Source organism: Sitodiplosis mosellana, unplaced genomic scaffold (genome assembly GCF_009176505.1).
Source record: "Sitodiplosis mosellana isolate CC-2019 unplaced genomic scaffold, AAFC_SMos_1.0 Smas_scaffold_2, whole genome shotgun sequence".
In the NCBI taxonomy this organism is placed as follows: domain Eukaryota; kingdom Metazoa; phylum Arthropoda; class Insecta; order Diptera; family Cecidomyiidae; genus Sitodiplosis; species Sitodiplosis mosellana.
In genome coordinates, this window is record NW_022595245.1 from 7,882,972 (window position 1) to 7,897,248 (window position 14,277).

Sequence of the window (14,277 nt, forward strand, 5' to 3'; positions counted from 1 at the left end):
CGTTTCGACAATTCCGTCCCAATGACTCACTTGAAGAAACAGGTTAGGTTAAGCGTAGAGCCTCTCCGTTGACGTAATTCAATATTTTGTATTAGTTTTGAAAAATTACGCAATTTGTCTCGATGTTCGATCAACCGCACAAGGATTTTCGATACGCCGCTGTTTACATTCCAAAATGGAATGCATGATTGATTCGAGTCAATTCAATCGGCCAGGATTACTCTGTTACAAACTGTCTGTAAGGATTCGTCCAATCGATGGATTCATCCATGTAATAAAAATTTCCTCATAAAATGAAGAAATTGTGTCTTAATTTCGTCTGGAATCAGTCGTTCACATCCTTTTGTTTATCTCATGAACGATCATGGGAATTAAATAATTGTCTTGCACGCTCCCTTTGTTTAAATCGGAAATTAGATTCGTATTTCGGATTGATTGGAATCGAATTCGTCGCGAAACGGATTAATTCAACGTCGATCCTTTTGCCTGACGTGGAATTGGATCGACTTTTGACCGGCTGATAGTATTTACGTATAATCTATTGAGCGATTATATACATGAGGCCAACCATTAAATTGGTAATTAACTTTTAACAATGATTTAATTTGCACGCTTTAAAATGCCTTTTGTGATGAATTAATAGAGACTTTCGAAAAATTCATTGAGATTATAATATCACAAAGGATACAAGAATGAGTTGTATTTTTTAAATGAAAATTACAATCGAATGAGGATTGAATTAAAAACCTTGTACAAATGAAAAGAAGAAACAGTTTGAAAATGCATAAAATTGACATTTCCTGCGTTTATTCCATTCCCCGATGTTTATTTCGGCCGTGTGTGCATATTGCACCTAGAATTTGAGTTTGATACGCGAATGCCACCAAAAACGATACGCGAAAAAAAGTGAATGTGTGAGGTGATGAACAAGAGGGGAAAATAAAAACCAAAAAAATTGAAATGGGTGAATTCGGTTCGTAAATGCGTAATTTAATTTGAGCGAATATTCGAAAGAAGCAATTTGAAAGGGCATTATTTCATTAAATGAGAGTGTTTTTCGTCTGCCAAGAGATGAAGGGATCGCGAATACCAGCGAAAAGAAGAGCACTGTAAGCATTGTGTAGCGCATAAATCGCAACTAAACGTCAACCAATGACGATTGCTTAACTGGCAATTTACAATATTACTATCGTTCTGCGTCCGAGTGAAACTTCTTCAGCAAGCGCGATCGTTTGGTACACAGAATCCTTTGGTTTGGCTCCACCGTCATTATTTTGCAACGGTTTAACGCCGCTTTTACTACGTCGTTCCAGTGATTTGTGTGTGTGCGCAAATCAATGAAAATGATTAAATGCGCGAAGGACTAATTTAAAATTCAAACAAGTCATTATTTACTTACGAACAAATTGACGGCACAGAAATTGTGGTGGTTGAATGTTTTCTGGTAGTATTTCGGTAATCGTTCTAGCGTATGTATTCACGGGCATAATGCACAATTCAACTTAATTATACGATGTGTGTTTGTCTCTCACAAGGATTACGGTGCGAGGCTTCACTTTCTGTATTGTAGTCAAAATATTTTGTATTCGATTCAAGTGGAAGTTGATTCGTTCGGCCGTAGCTCAAACGGAATGGAAAAAGACATTTCCAATGTGCAACAGATTACCGTTTTTGGTTGTTGCCTCCTGTCGAAATATCGACGTTATTATTTTTACTTCTTCTGGCGCGAACACCATCAGGTCAAACTCAGACACACACGTATGCTCGATCATTTCAATCAGTCTTTTGTGAGGCGTTTGCAGAATCAACCCATTGAATTTGTACATTGTTTCATCCTCACAGCTCTTTGTTGGACGCAGCGAAAAGCGAGACCAAGAGCAGAAGAGAAAAAAAATGTCATATGTTTTTTCACGTGCGTGTGCTTGCCATTTCCATCTCATTAAACTACACATGTTTATTAAGCGCCCATTTTTCCTTGTTTTTGCATTTCGCACCGAGCGCAGAAAGAAAATGATTTCCAATATTAATTAAAGGAGCCTCGAATTATGGAACAAAAAAAATTATTGACCAAATTGCATTTTTTCCACAGCATTGTTATACTTTTTTTAGATGTGGCTGTGTTCCTCTTTTGTATTTTGTTTCGGAAATTCGGTTTTAGTTGTTGTCTATGTTGAGAAAAAGCGGCCCATCTGTTGCTCGAGTTTCGTGCGGAAACCAAAGAAATGAAACACCAACAACAACAGAACGAACACGATCAGCACAAAAACTCAAACCAACAGTTCAATTTCTGGATCAACACCACCAGCAACAACAACACACGCCGACCATTTGTCCAAATCGAATCCAGCGCGAGAGAAAGAGAAAGAGACGATGGTGAAATTTTCTAATTTTAAAACATCAATAATCAACCCAAAGGCACTATGGCATCAATCTGTGGTCAAATTTTGGCACGTGTTCCGTTCAATAAATAATCCAATTTATTCACGCTAACAATAAGACTTTTCATCGATCATCAAATGCCAACGAAATTAGTGTGTTTGTGAGTGTATGCTCTTTGGAGTTTGCGTGGATTTCGTTTTGGCCCGAAAAAAAAACAAGAGAAGAGAAGCGCATCACAAGCCAATGAACGATTGAAAGCGAACGTACACGAGAATAACAGTTGTCCAACGCTACCTTATGGCTCTGATCGAAGAGAAGGAAGAAAAAACTTATTATTTTTCAGCGAATTTTTTCGGATGAAAAAGGAAAAGTGATCGAATTTCTTTCAATTTCAACCGACCAGCGGTACTGGCAGAACACAAAAAAAGCGAATAAAAATGGCATGAATCGAAACACTTGACAGTGTGAGCTATTTAACATTTCCTCATTAAAGAACAGACAGAAAAAAAAATCAAGGGAAGCAGAGCAAAGCGAAGCAGCGAGGAAAATTAAAGCAAAGCAGACTTTTTTATTCTTTAACTGCATCATGAATCATATTTTTAGCAATTAACTGCATAAAATCATGACGACATTACGTAATGATGATTCATATTAATTCATCGTTCGTTTCCTAGGTGTTCTTCAGATCTCTAACTTGAAGGACTTTCTATATTCTAATGATTTCCATTCACTTTCCGAAATGATGTGATATTTTTTATTCAATGTTGATTCGTTCCAACAGTGTCGAGTGATTTCAAGTGTGCATCCGAATTCTGGAGGAAGTATATCTTTGCACAGTTCCACATTGTTGAGTCATCGCCACTGATAACAAAAAAAAAAAACAATAAAAGAGAAAATAAGCAAAACCCGAAAAGTCTTAATTATCAACAAATTTCTGACACTTTCACTGCCATAAGTTATGTACTGTTCAAGCGGCCGATGCTAAAAACAAACGAATAAAGAACAAAAGTCGTAAAACGTCGCTAAGAATCGGTTAGGCGATAATCCAAACAAAACTCCCCAAAAAAACGATTTACTGTGTTTTATGTCCACTTTGGTCTTACTCTGCTCTCTCTCTCTCTCTCTCTCTGTTCTGTCGCCATCCACAGTGCACAATGCACTGAATGTTTTTCGGTTTGTTTCAAATATGTTTTTTGTGTATGTGTCTGTTTACCTGCGAAAATTCAACAACCGTAAACCAAAATGTGAGAGACGAGACAAAAGAAGGTAGCGCCACATTCCGAATCTATTCTTAAAAAAAAAAAACACGACACTCGACATTGTTTTACCACATTTTTGTCGTGTCGCATAAAATTTATGACATTCGAACCCGGCTAGCCTCAAGTATTGATCGGTCATTGAGCATCCCTGTTTGTGACGTTATATCGGTGACAGTGTGACGTAACAAGCTCAAATAATCACCGATAAATTCCATTTCCACGCCATAAATTCACGAGTTAATTACCTTTTGGTATCTTAATGTGATTTTGCACACGTGACGAATACAATGCTCACAAAATGCATTTCGTTCCGTTTGAAGTAGCGTCGAAGATAGAAGTAGCATCATTTAGATTATTTCGATCGAGATGGTAGTCACTTTCATATGTCCACGAGAAATGGACACAGAGAAAATTGGAAAATAAACGTTATAAATTGTTGTGATAGACGAAAGAGATGGTGATTCCACTGTGATATATGTTTTATCGATCACTTTCGTCAGTGCTACCAAATCTGATCGGATCTTAAGGGCTACTTTAAGATGAAGGAACCGAAAACGATTTATTCAAATAACAAAAGTGATGACATTATGAATTCATCAACACTAATGAAGTGGTTCGAATGAGTGTTGATCTTCTCAGAATCAGTATTCATCAATCACAGTGAAGAAGATCGGTTGAAGAGCTCGGTGTTTGAGAAATCATCAGTGTTCGATTGACGGTGATTGGAATGAGTGTCCCCTTTAGTATAGAATTATTGGCCATTAATGGTCATAGAGGTATGTAAAGGTTGCTATGCGCTTTGGTTTTTTTTTCTGGTTGCGGTTAAGAATAATGATCGATGTTCGAATTTACGACTTTTTTTTCGTTTGTTTCTCGATTGAAGCAAACCAAGAAAATTGATTCAAAATTCGAAAAGTATGAAAAGAAAATATGGGTCATCTTTCAATTTGTAAGCAATATTAATTTTAAAATAATCGCTGAACAATTTCATTGATACGTCAATAACAATTTTCATCTCAGAATATTCAATTTTTGTCTTTCACGATGCTGTTTGTTACCAACCAAGTACCTACTTAAACTCAAGTCGAATCCATTTTTTTTAAATCCTTATTGCTGCTCAGTGCTAACTTATTTTTCTCATTCGACCCATTTTTCTTCCAGTACTGCCTAAGTTTTGTGTGCGTCTTTCGTCACGAGCGTGTGAAATTCTAATTTGGTGGTCTGAAAATGCGTTCGATAATTATTGGTTTGTGTCAAATGAAATGAATATGCTGCTGAAAATCCATGGTATACAACGAAGATGCAACCGAAAATCAAACAATGGAAGATGCAAACAAAGAAGACGCACTTTTGTCCTTGTATTCATACAGAAATAATTGCATTCGGTTTTTTTTATATAAGTAGATCACAACATTGTTTTCAAGCTGAAAGAGCCAGACACTGAAATTATGTGGTTTTCTTCAACAAAAAAGCATTTTGACAGAGAGAAAAAAATCTTTTTGAACCTTCGATGGGATTGTCTCCAAATCAAATATGTAAAAACCGAAGCGATTGACAATCAAAAGAGTTGTGACGAGAATTGACTCTTCGAAGAAGCAATTGATTTTTGGAAACCGGAATAATTTCCATTCTTTGATGCTAAATTTTAAATGTTAAGAAGAACAAAATCGTTAGTAAAATGGGCAAAAACAGTTATCTGCTGACGAACAGTTACTTTGTGTGCATTCGGTAGTGAAAGATTTCATTAACAAACAAAAAATGTGCAGAAAAAGTCTTATAAAAACGAAAGAAATTTCACTTGTGTTTAATAGAAACTCCGCGATATGCGGTAGCTAAATCATTTAAAACATCATTTCTCTCTCGCTCTCTCTCTCGAATGCATTCACCTGAAATGCGTTTTCCAGTGGCAAATTACATTTTCTTCCCGATGATGATTGTGAAATATGGCTGCGGGTCTGAAATCACCTGCCTTCTCAAAGAAGAAGGCAAAGAAAAAAAAAACTTGACGAGACTTATCATTCTCTTGCATGCTACACAGCAGCAATCAATGCTCGACATGATTTTATCGTACGTGAAAGGCATGCGAATACAACGATAACTTGGGTGAAAAAAAATCAATTCATTGATCCGTATGACGAAACAAAAAAAAATTGAGCACAGTGTTGCATGAGCTGTTAAAAGCCGTTGAACGCTTCGTATGAATATTGAAAACGGCGCAGCGCAGCAAAAACACTGTTGAATAATCGCAATGTGTGTGTTCCGCCACTTCAACGTCAGTTCTGACCACAACGGACGTTTGGTTCCTCACAATATCATCGTTTCTGCGTTTACAGCATTCATGATTCTTCTCGTAATCCTTCTCGTATTTCGACGAATATGAACATTTTTTTCCACGAATATGAACAATATTGAAATAAATCGTTGAGCCCATTCAAATCTTCAGCTAAAACATATTAAAATCGTTCCGTTCGAAAGACTATTATTAGCCAAACGTTTGTAACGTAAATGATATTCATAAATTGTGAATCGATTAAATTTATGTCTTTATTTCGATGCTCATCTCCATAAATGGGCAAATGAAGCCTTAAATGATCAGCAATAAACCCACCCAATTTATTATTTAACCATCTAATGCTGCTTCTAATTCATTCCGTTTTATGTCTAAATCAATAGATCACGATGTTTATTAATGACTGGGCAACCAGTGTATCCGATGCCACTCTGTGGTGGTAAGTGAAGATCAATCATTTTCGAATATATAATTTGAATACTAATCAAATGAAAATTTCTCTTTGTCTTTATTTCACGTGTGCGATGAGCATTTCGAGAAGTAAATTGCGTTTTGTATTTATTCCACCATACACAATTCCAACCAAAGCTTGATTCCATCGAATGCTTGACTCTATTGAAGACTTAACTCTATCAAAGAGTTGGCTCATACTCGAACACCTTACAAATTTCTTCTGGAGAACAAAAGTAATATGAACCATGATACGGCGGTTTTTGGGTGAGCTATGAGTGTTTGCCGTGCGCGAAAACCGGCAGTTTAATGCTTTTTTATGGAAGAACCATTTAAAATTGTTATTGGCAATAGAGAAAACACTTCATGATGGCGTGATCAGTGGAGAATGAGCCATTGTGCTTCATACAAATTTAATTAGTGCGATAAAATCTCGTTCACAAAAGTGATGCTTTGAAGTCACTTGCGAAAGTTCATTTTCAATATAGTCGACCAAAGTCCATTAGTTCAAGTAAATTAAAGTTGAAACAAAGTCATCCAAAGAGTATACGAGTAGATGCAATCTTTATTTGAATTGATGCTTATCATAAAGCCGCATGAATAGAAAATATTCGAATTATGCGAAGATGTGTGAAGTCGATCGAAATCTTTGAATAAACAAGTGCACGCGTGATATTGACCTGATCGATCGTGCCATTGATTCCATTTTACACAGAGTGTTTTGCACAATTTCCTAAATAGAATTCCAATTCTCACCATTGTTGTCGAAGGTTTCGAATATTGTGGAATGCGGTACATTTTGCTCATTCTCAAAGGTAATGGAAAAATATCAAGCTAAAATCATTTCAAAGCAGCCGATCACGTTTGAATCAGAGTTCATTCGACTGTGGTAGGTGAATTGAGGTTTCAAAAACACAAATCGCTTCGATCAAATGATTGTGACTACCGCAACGCTGTAATTATGGAATCGCATAATAAAAGAAATGAGCGCAATTATTGCACCACCGTTCCGTTCCCTTGTTGTGCCGCTGTGTGAGACAAAAGGAACTAGACAAAAATTGAAATCGGTAATTGATTTTTTTAATCGTTTCTAATGTTTACTTTGCGTCACTACGAATAATGATCATTAGACGTCGAATGATCCTGCTAAAGTGGACTCATTTCTCGGATGGTTTTTCTGGCGTTTCGAAGGCATCCATTTTATTTATGCCTTAAGTGATAATAAATTGCACACTAATTTCGATACTTCTTCTTCCGTTTCGCCTGATTTCTCTTGGCTTCGTTTTGCCTAGTTCCTCTTAGGCTTCGGCAAAACCCGTTAAAAGACGACACAATCTCCAAGAGCCGCCTAGATAAAAAAAGCAATTTTTCGTTACGCGCCGTGATTCAAACGGTTTATAATTTTGGTAAAACAATTTAATGCAATCATCAAATGGACGGAGTAGTGATGATGGCTCAAACACAAAATTACGGATGCATTTTCAGCCGATCGACTGAGAAAATACAGCATTTACACATTCACTCAAAAGGACCGATCGCTCGGGATTTACAAATAAATAATAATTTCTTTTGTTTTTTCTCGTATCGTTTCGGCGTGCATCGAAAGAAGTTTCGGAAAATATTCAAACGCGGTGTAATGAAGCACTACGCACACTTGGTTTCGTAAATGGTTTTGATGTTTGTTTTAGAGCCGAAAATTATAGAGAAACGCCTATCGATAATGTTGAAGGAAGAAAATGATAATTGAAACCGTTATGCAACGGCTCAATGCGGTCATTAACTTGTGGGTCAAATGCAACACACACGGAATAGATCCTAGACGGTCAAATGGATTTCGTTTTCTCCGTTTGTTTTTGTTCAAAAGGAGGTGTCCGAATCATTTCTCTTCTCTTATTCATCCCATTATCGATGAATATTTTTCGCTATTTTTTTTCTTCGTTGATTCGATCGCCGAATTAAATGTAAATAAATGACTCGAAATGGTTAAGGGATTTTTGGTTGATGTTAGGCTGTGTAGTGAAAGGAAAAATCATACAAATAAATCACATTTGAAGTGCGGTACAGTCTGTCACTCTTCTTCAAATCATTTTCAGATTAACGAAAACAAACAACATTTTACGTTCGAGTTGATCGTTTGTTTTCTTCGAGATTACAAAAGAAATCCAATAACGAGATAGAAATTATCATAAATTGTTTCAAACATTTTTCATGAAACGCAGCTAACCCATTTTTCTGATCCTTCGCCTGATCAGCTTATGACACGACCTATTTTATTGATTTTTTTCACCATTTTTTTTTTACCTGCAAACATCTTCTCTGAAACATGCGAAGATCATCGATGGCTAGATGACTAACAGAGGTTTTCTGATAAAAAAAAATCCCAAAATGTTTGTGAAAAGGGTGAAAATTTCGAAATGATGACGAAATTCGTGAAAAGATATAGCTTGAGCGTCATGGCATTCGATCGAAATTATTTACACAATAAAATATTTCGTTTGACGAAAATACCAATGTGTTTGAAAACAACTTTTGGTTGGTCCTGCTTAGTAAGAGAAATACGCGAAATATAAAAATGAAGATGGAAAAAACATTTTTAGAGCTAAAAAGTGTCGATGTTTGAGCTGAAGCTGAGTTGGAGCTGAACTGAAGCTGAGCTGAAGTCGAAGAGAGTCGATCGCGAGGCAAATCGTGTGGGGCGTGCGCATTGAGCACACGTCTCGATGGTGATCTAAATGAGTAAAAAATGTCGATCAAAATAAATGTTCCACTCGAACGCGGTTAAATTATAATAAATGGTTTCGTCTCAAATCAAACAGACACACGTCAGCGCCACAGACACTAACAAATCAATCGAAAGTGAGCGCTGGCGCGGGCGAGAACCGATTTCTATCTCATCTTCATTTGTGTGTGATATTTCGATTTCATTAATTTATTTGATTCTAGAGAACAACTTAATTTCTGGTCATTCAGTGCAACATCAAGTTGAGCCAAAACGGATCATAATTCATTCGTTCGGTAAACATGTTGAAACATAAAGGATTTATATCGTTTAATTTTACCTCTTGACTTCTCGCATCACAACGCGGCCACAGATCTATAATCATTTTTAAAATGGCACATCTGAGCAACGGTACATTTTGATATCACCGTTTGATTGATATTCAGCGAATTGACTCGGAGTGTGGCACAAGACCACCGATACGATTCGCCAAATTCGGTGCGATTTTTCTTTCGCATCAAAACCCAAAATTATGATTCTTGACATCAATGTTTTGAATTCGGTTATATGACTATGAAGCACAAGAAGTAACTCAACAAAGGCAAAAAACACACGCCGTACAATACGAGATTCCAGTCGCTACGCTTATGGAATCTCATAAAAATTCGATTTATTCCACAAACTTTTGATAAAATACCTTCGCTCAATGAATTTGAGCAGCTATTTTCGTCTCTTCAATAGAATGAAAAAACGGACTTATTAATAAATTTATTGTTGACCATAATCGTCAGCATACCAAAATTGCTGAGCTATTTACCACAAAGTTTTTTTGGCGGTGAGCGCTGCCGACCTTCGGTCACGAGAAAACACATCACAAGACGAATGCAAGAAAGTATGTGAAATATGCATCGAAATGAAAACGATAAGACACGCAATGCATACAACCCGAAAATATGGAAAAATTCATAAATGTCTGTAAATGATATGATGGTATGTGCGCTGTATGTTGTGATTTGCTGGCTCCAACATTATTATTAATTGACCTGACCAAAAATTATCGATATTACATTCCATGATTAATTTTCAGTGAGTGTTTTTTCATATCTGTTTTGTTTCGATGATCGTACGATCATATATAATTATTTCCCCATTTCATCGAAATTTCATGTGTTTTTCTTCACTTGGCAAAATGAAACGTCGTTGATATGAAGAACATGGAATCGGGAAATGTTCATTAGAATAATGCCATTGAAAAGTAGCATTTAAACGGATTTTTGAGAAATATCATAAAAATCACATCGTTTTTTTTTTCAATAAAAATCGGTCATTCGAATGTCGAGAACGCGATGGCATTTCATGGGTCCAACAAAATGACAAAATCTTGTTGTTCGATGCAGTACAAAAAGTTATTCACGTGAATGTTGCCATTAACAAACTTCATGGAGCTTTGCATTTTAATAAGCGGCCCATTGCGGAATTATGATGTCCAACGGGGAAATAAATGGAAGAAAGTATGCACTATGCGAAGCATAAACGCTTTGCAAGAGTCAACAATGTTGATGAATAGCAAATATCTCGATAAATATCCCTCATTATCAATTAGCACAATTTTCAATTTCATTTTTTTGTGCATGAAAAGGAATCATATTTATTTCATTATTCCGGCGCTTATTTTTTTTGCTCTTTTATTGGAATGTTTATTATTTAGCAGTAAAAGTTTGACTGGTTGGTAAGGCTGCGAATGACCTTTCGACTTTCTAGAGATTTGCTGCTTGAAAAGGAAGACTTTCTTTCGATTTTTTTTATTGTTCTGCGAACAATACGTACATATGAATGTAGATTCCGTCTGGCTGTAGGACTTTTCGATCAATAATTGTCTTGATTTCTCTTTGCAACAGTGTTGTGATAGCAGTGATAAAGTCTGGTTGAGTCTAGCTGAACACAGCCATGTGATAGCTGTTGATTTTATTTTCAAAATCCGCTCATTTAATGATTTGCCGCCTAATTTTCTGAAGCGTCAACTTTTTTCCCTTTTGAAATATTAGACATTCATTCGAAGGAAGGTGAACAAAACGGACTCAACAACAAACGACGAAGAAAACACAGAGAAATGTAACGAACATACGAAGGAGAAGCAAAGAAAAAAAAATGTTGAAATTCATGCATACGAATGTTTGCCGCTCGCGCCTTAATATTCTTTTTTTCATAACTTCTTCTTGACCGTTTCCTTTTGTTTGGATCGGGTTTTGTTGTTTACTTGTACTGTTTCTGCCGCTGCTGATGTTGTTGCTATTCTTTTCTGCGTGTTGTCCTGTGCATACGAGAATACAATGATCGAAACACCGATAATTCTGGTTATTGTCATCGTGGCACGGTAATTTCATGAAAGTTCCAATTTTCTCTCTTTTCATTGACAAAAGAGCACAAGGCAATGAATGCCTTTTTAATTCAATTTCTCGGGCGATGTTTTTTCATTGTATAAAACTTTTTAATGACATAGTTGTCCAACCGTAAATGAACGACCTCAATATTTACTTTGAAAACCGTCAAAAACCGAACATCCATGGAAAAATGTATCGATGGAACGATGATGATTTTCCAGAAAACATTTCAAACCAATTCGATTATAATTTGTCCAAAACAAATTCATACAAACAAAATGAACCACTTCAAACACTGACCTCACCATAATCCTATGGTTTTGTTCCCATAATTCTCTCCCTTTTCATTATGCGTTTTTCCAGGTTCAGTTCGCAAATCAGTGCATACGAACACAGCATCACCACCACAATCATCGATTGCAATCCAATTTGGGAGTAAATAAATTGAGTCTTTTGTTAGTTTGGCTGAACGGAAATGACCGTGAGCGTTTAACCAAGTTTTGGCCCTTTTTTGTTTGGCTGCAGCCACAAACGAACGGTACATGTCGTGCAATTTTCAACAATATGATTTTTGAAATTCGATGTGAATGGCCAAACTGACCAAAATCATATTTCTTTCGCAGGCAAACATTTTTTTCTCGTGGTTTTTTTTTTGTTGAAAAAGAACGAAATCGTTCAAATTGAGTCTGCCCGTAAAACAAACATTATCTTCACACTGGTAACGGAAAATTTCATGTGAAATTTTCGCTTTGCGCCACTTGCTGCACATAACCCACACAATGAAGCGTTTGCGGTAGTGAAATATCTCGACACCATTCGCAATTGATGTATGAATAGCAAAATGTTTTCTTGTTTCTTATTCGCTGACCGATCAACTCAAAACCTTAGACGTCGTTTCAGTTGATTACAGACAAAATTCGGTCTCCATCATCGATAGGAGCACGAAAATTGATCGGTTCGAAACCAAATAATTACTCACATATTTACCACTTTTGGGAAGATTATATCATTGATCACACAGAAGTCAGTGGCCAGAATAATTTGCCAACATGCAAACAGTTTAAAACCACTTAAATCTAACGGTTCGTGGCGAATAATTTCACTCTTTCAGTGAGATTTGAACCACAGTATTACGACGCGTTTGACGCGCGGCGATAAACGTAAACAACACGGCATCAATAATTACAGTCGTCGTATCAAGTATCGAATTCGTAATGTATTTTGATCGAGATTATCGATCTCTCGATTCGCTAATGATGATTGATCACGAAATAACTAGATTAACTTTCTTGCAATGAAGCCATTACTCGCACAGTGCATTTGTAATGTATTTTCGGTGTAAATAGCATTTTTCTATGATTTCAAATCAATGGGCCATCGACGATGGCACAGATATAAACATTAAATGGTGATTCGTGAGTTTGGAATTTGTAACCGATTTTTGTGATGAAGCAGTCGAATGAAATGAAATAAATTGGTCTACCTATGACCTACGCCACATCAGAAGATTAAAAAAAAATGAAAAAATTCAACCAGATTTTGCGTTTTGAGAACAAAACACACCGAAGACCCACCACACCCAATCAAAATGGTCATATCAAACTGTGCGGTTATTGTTGCCGAAATGACCAATGCAGACATTAAGATTTTGGTTTATTTTCTATAAATTACGCACACGAATGCCACATTTGTTATCTCTTCTGTTGTGCAGGGTAAGAGAGAGAGAGTGAGAGTGAGAGTGAGAGTGAGAGAGAGCCGGACAATAAAATTGATGCACATGAATTTAAATTTTCTTTTATTATTTTTGATGATATTGTCTTTAGTTCTGCTCACAAAAGACTCCTATATCATAATTCTATTGAATTGCACATCGCTATTTCAATGGGTTTTATAGTGTAATCACGCTGTTACTTTGTTCTTTCTTGGTATTGAATCTTTTGAGTTGCAATTTTACGCATATAACACACACAAAAAATCCATTGAAAATCTTTTGAAAAGTGATACGTAACACGGATTCCATAATGTTAATCGGACTAATTAGTTTTTTTTTACTTTACATTGATGGACTTCAAGTGATCGGCTGGGATCATTTTATTGGCTCTTGAGACGGTTGAACTCGATTTGGTGTGAAGGTGCGAAAATTTGACTCAAATCAAGAAGCTTGAGAAATCTTCAATCTTTCGTTCTTCATTGCAAATCGAGAGAGCATGATCTATAAACAGCCAATTCATGATATCCGTTTACCTATTGATTACTCTTAGATTCTCTTCATCCATCCAAGTGGTACTAAATCAATCAAATTTTTGGTCATTTTTGATATTCGTTATGGGTTTTGTCCATTGTTCTTTTATTTCAAACAATGGATGTGTAGAATCCGTAAGCCAAAAAAAAACTACTACGAGAGTATTGTATAAACAATGTGAACACATATGTGAACAATAACAGAAAATGTATGTGAAAACAGGTACACAACCATTATAAAACACAACAAAATGACCCTTCAGATGAAGAAGGACCTGTCTTGTACTTTTGCGAACTTTATCAACTTGAATCTTGAAAATACAAGACTTGAATGAGATTCTCATTATGAGATACTTCTAAGCGTACATGTCAATACAAAGTGAAAACGTATTCACTTCACATTGATTTGCAGAATTGACGAGGACTTATTTCTGGATTAATAAAGTAATCGACAGTATTTCACGAGAAAAGAATCATGAACATTTTTGAATTCTAAAAAATCGTGGCACTGTGAAAACAACTTATTTTAAACCGTTGATTTTATAGCCTGCGGCTCCA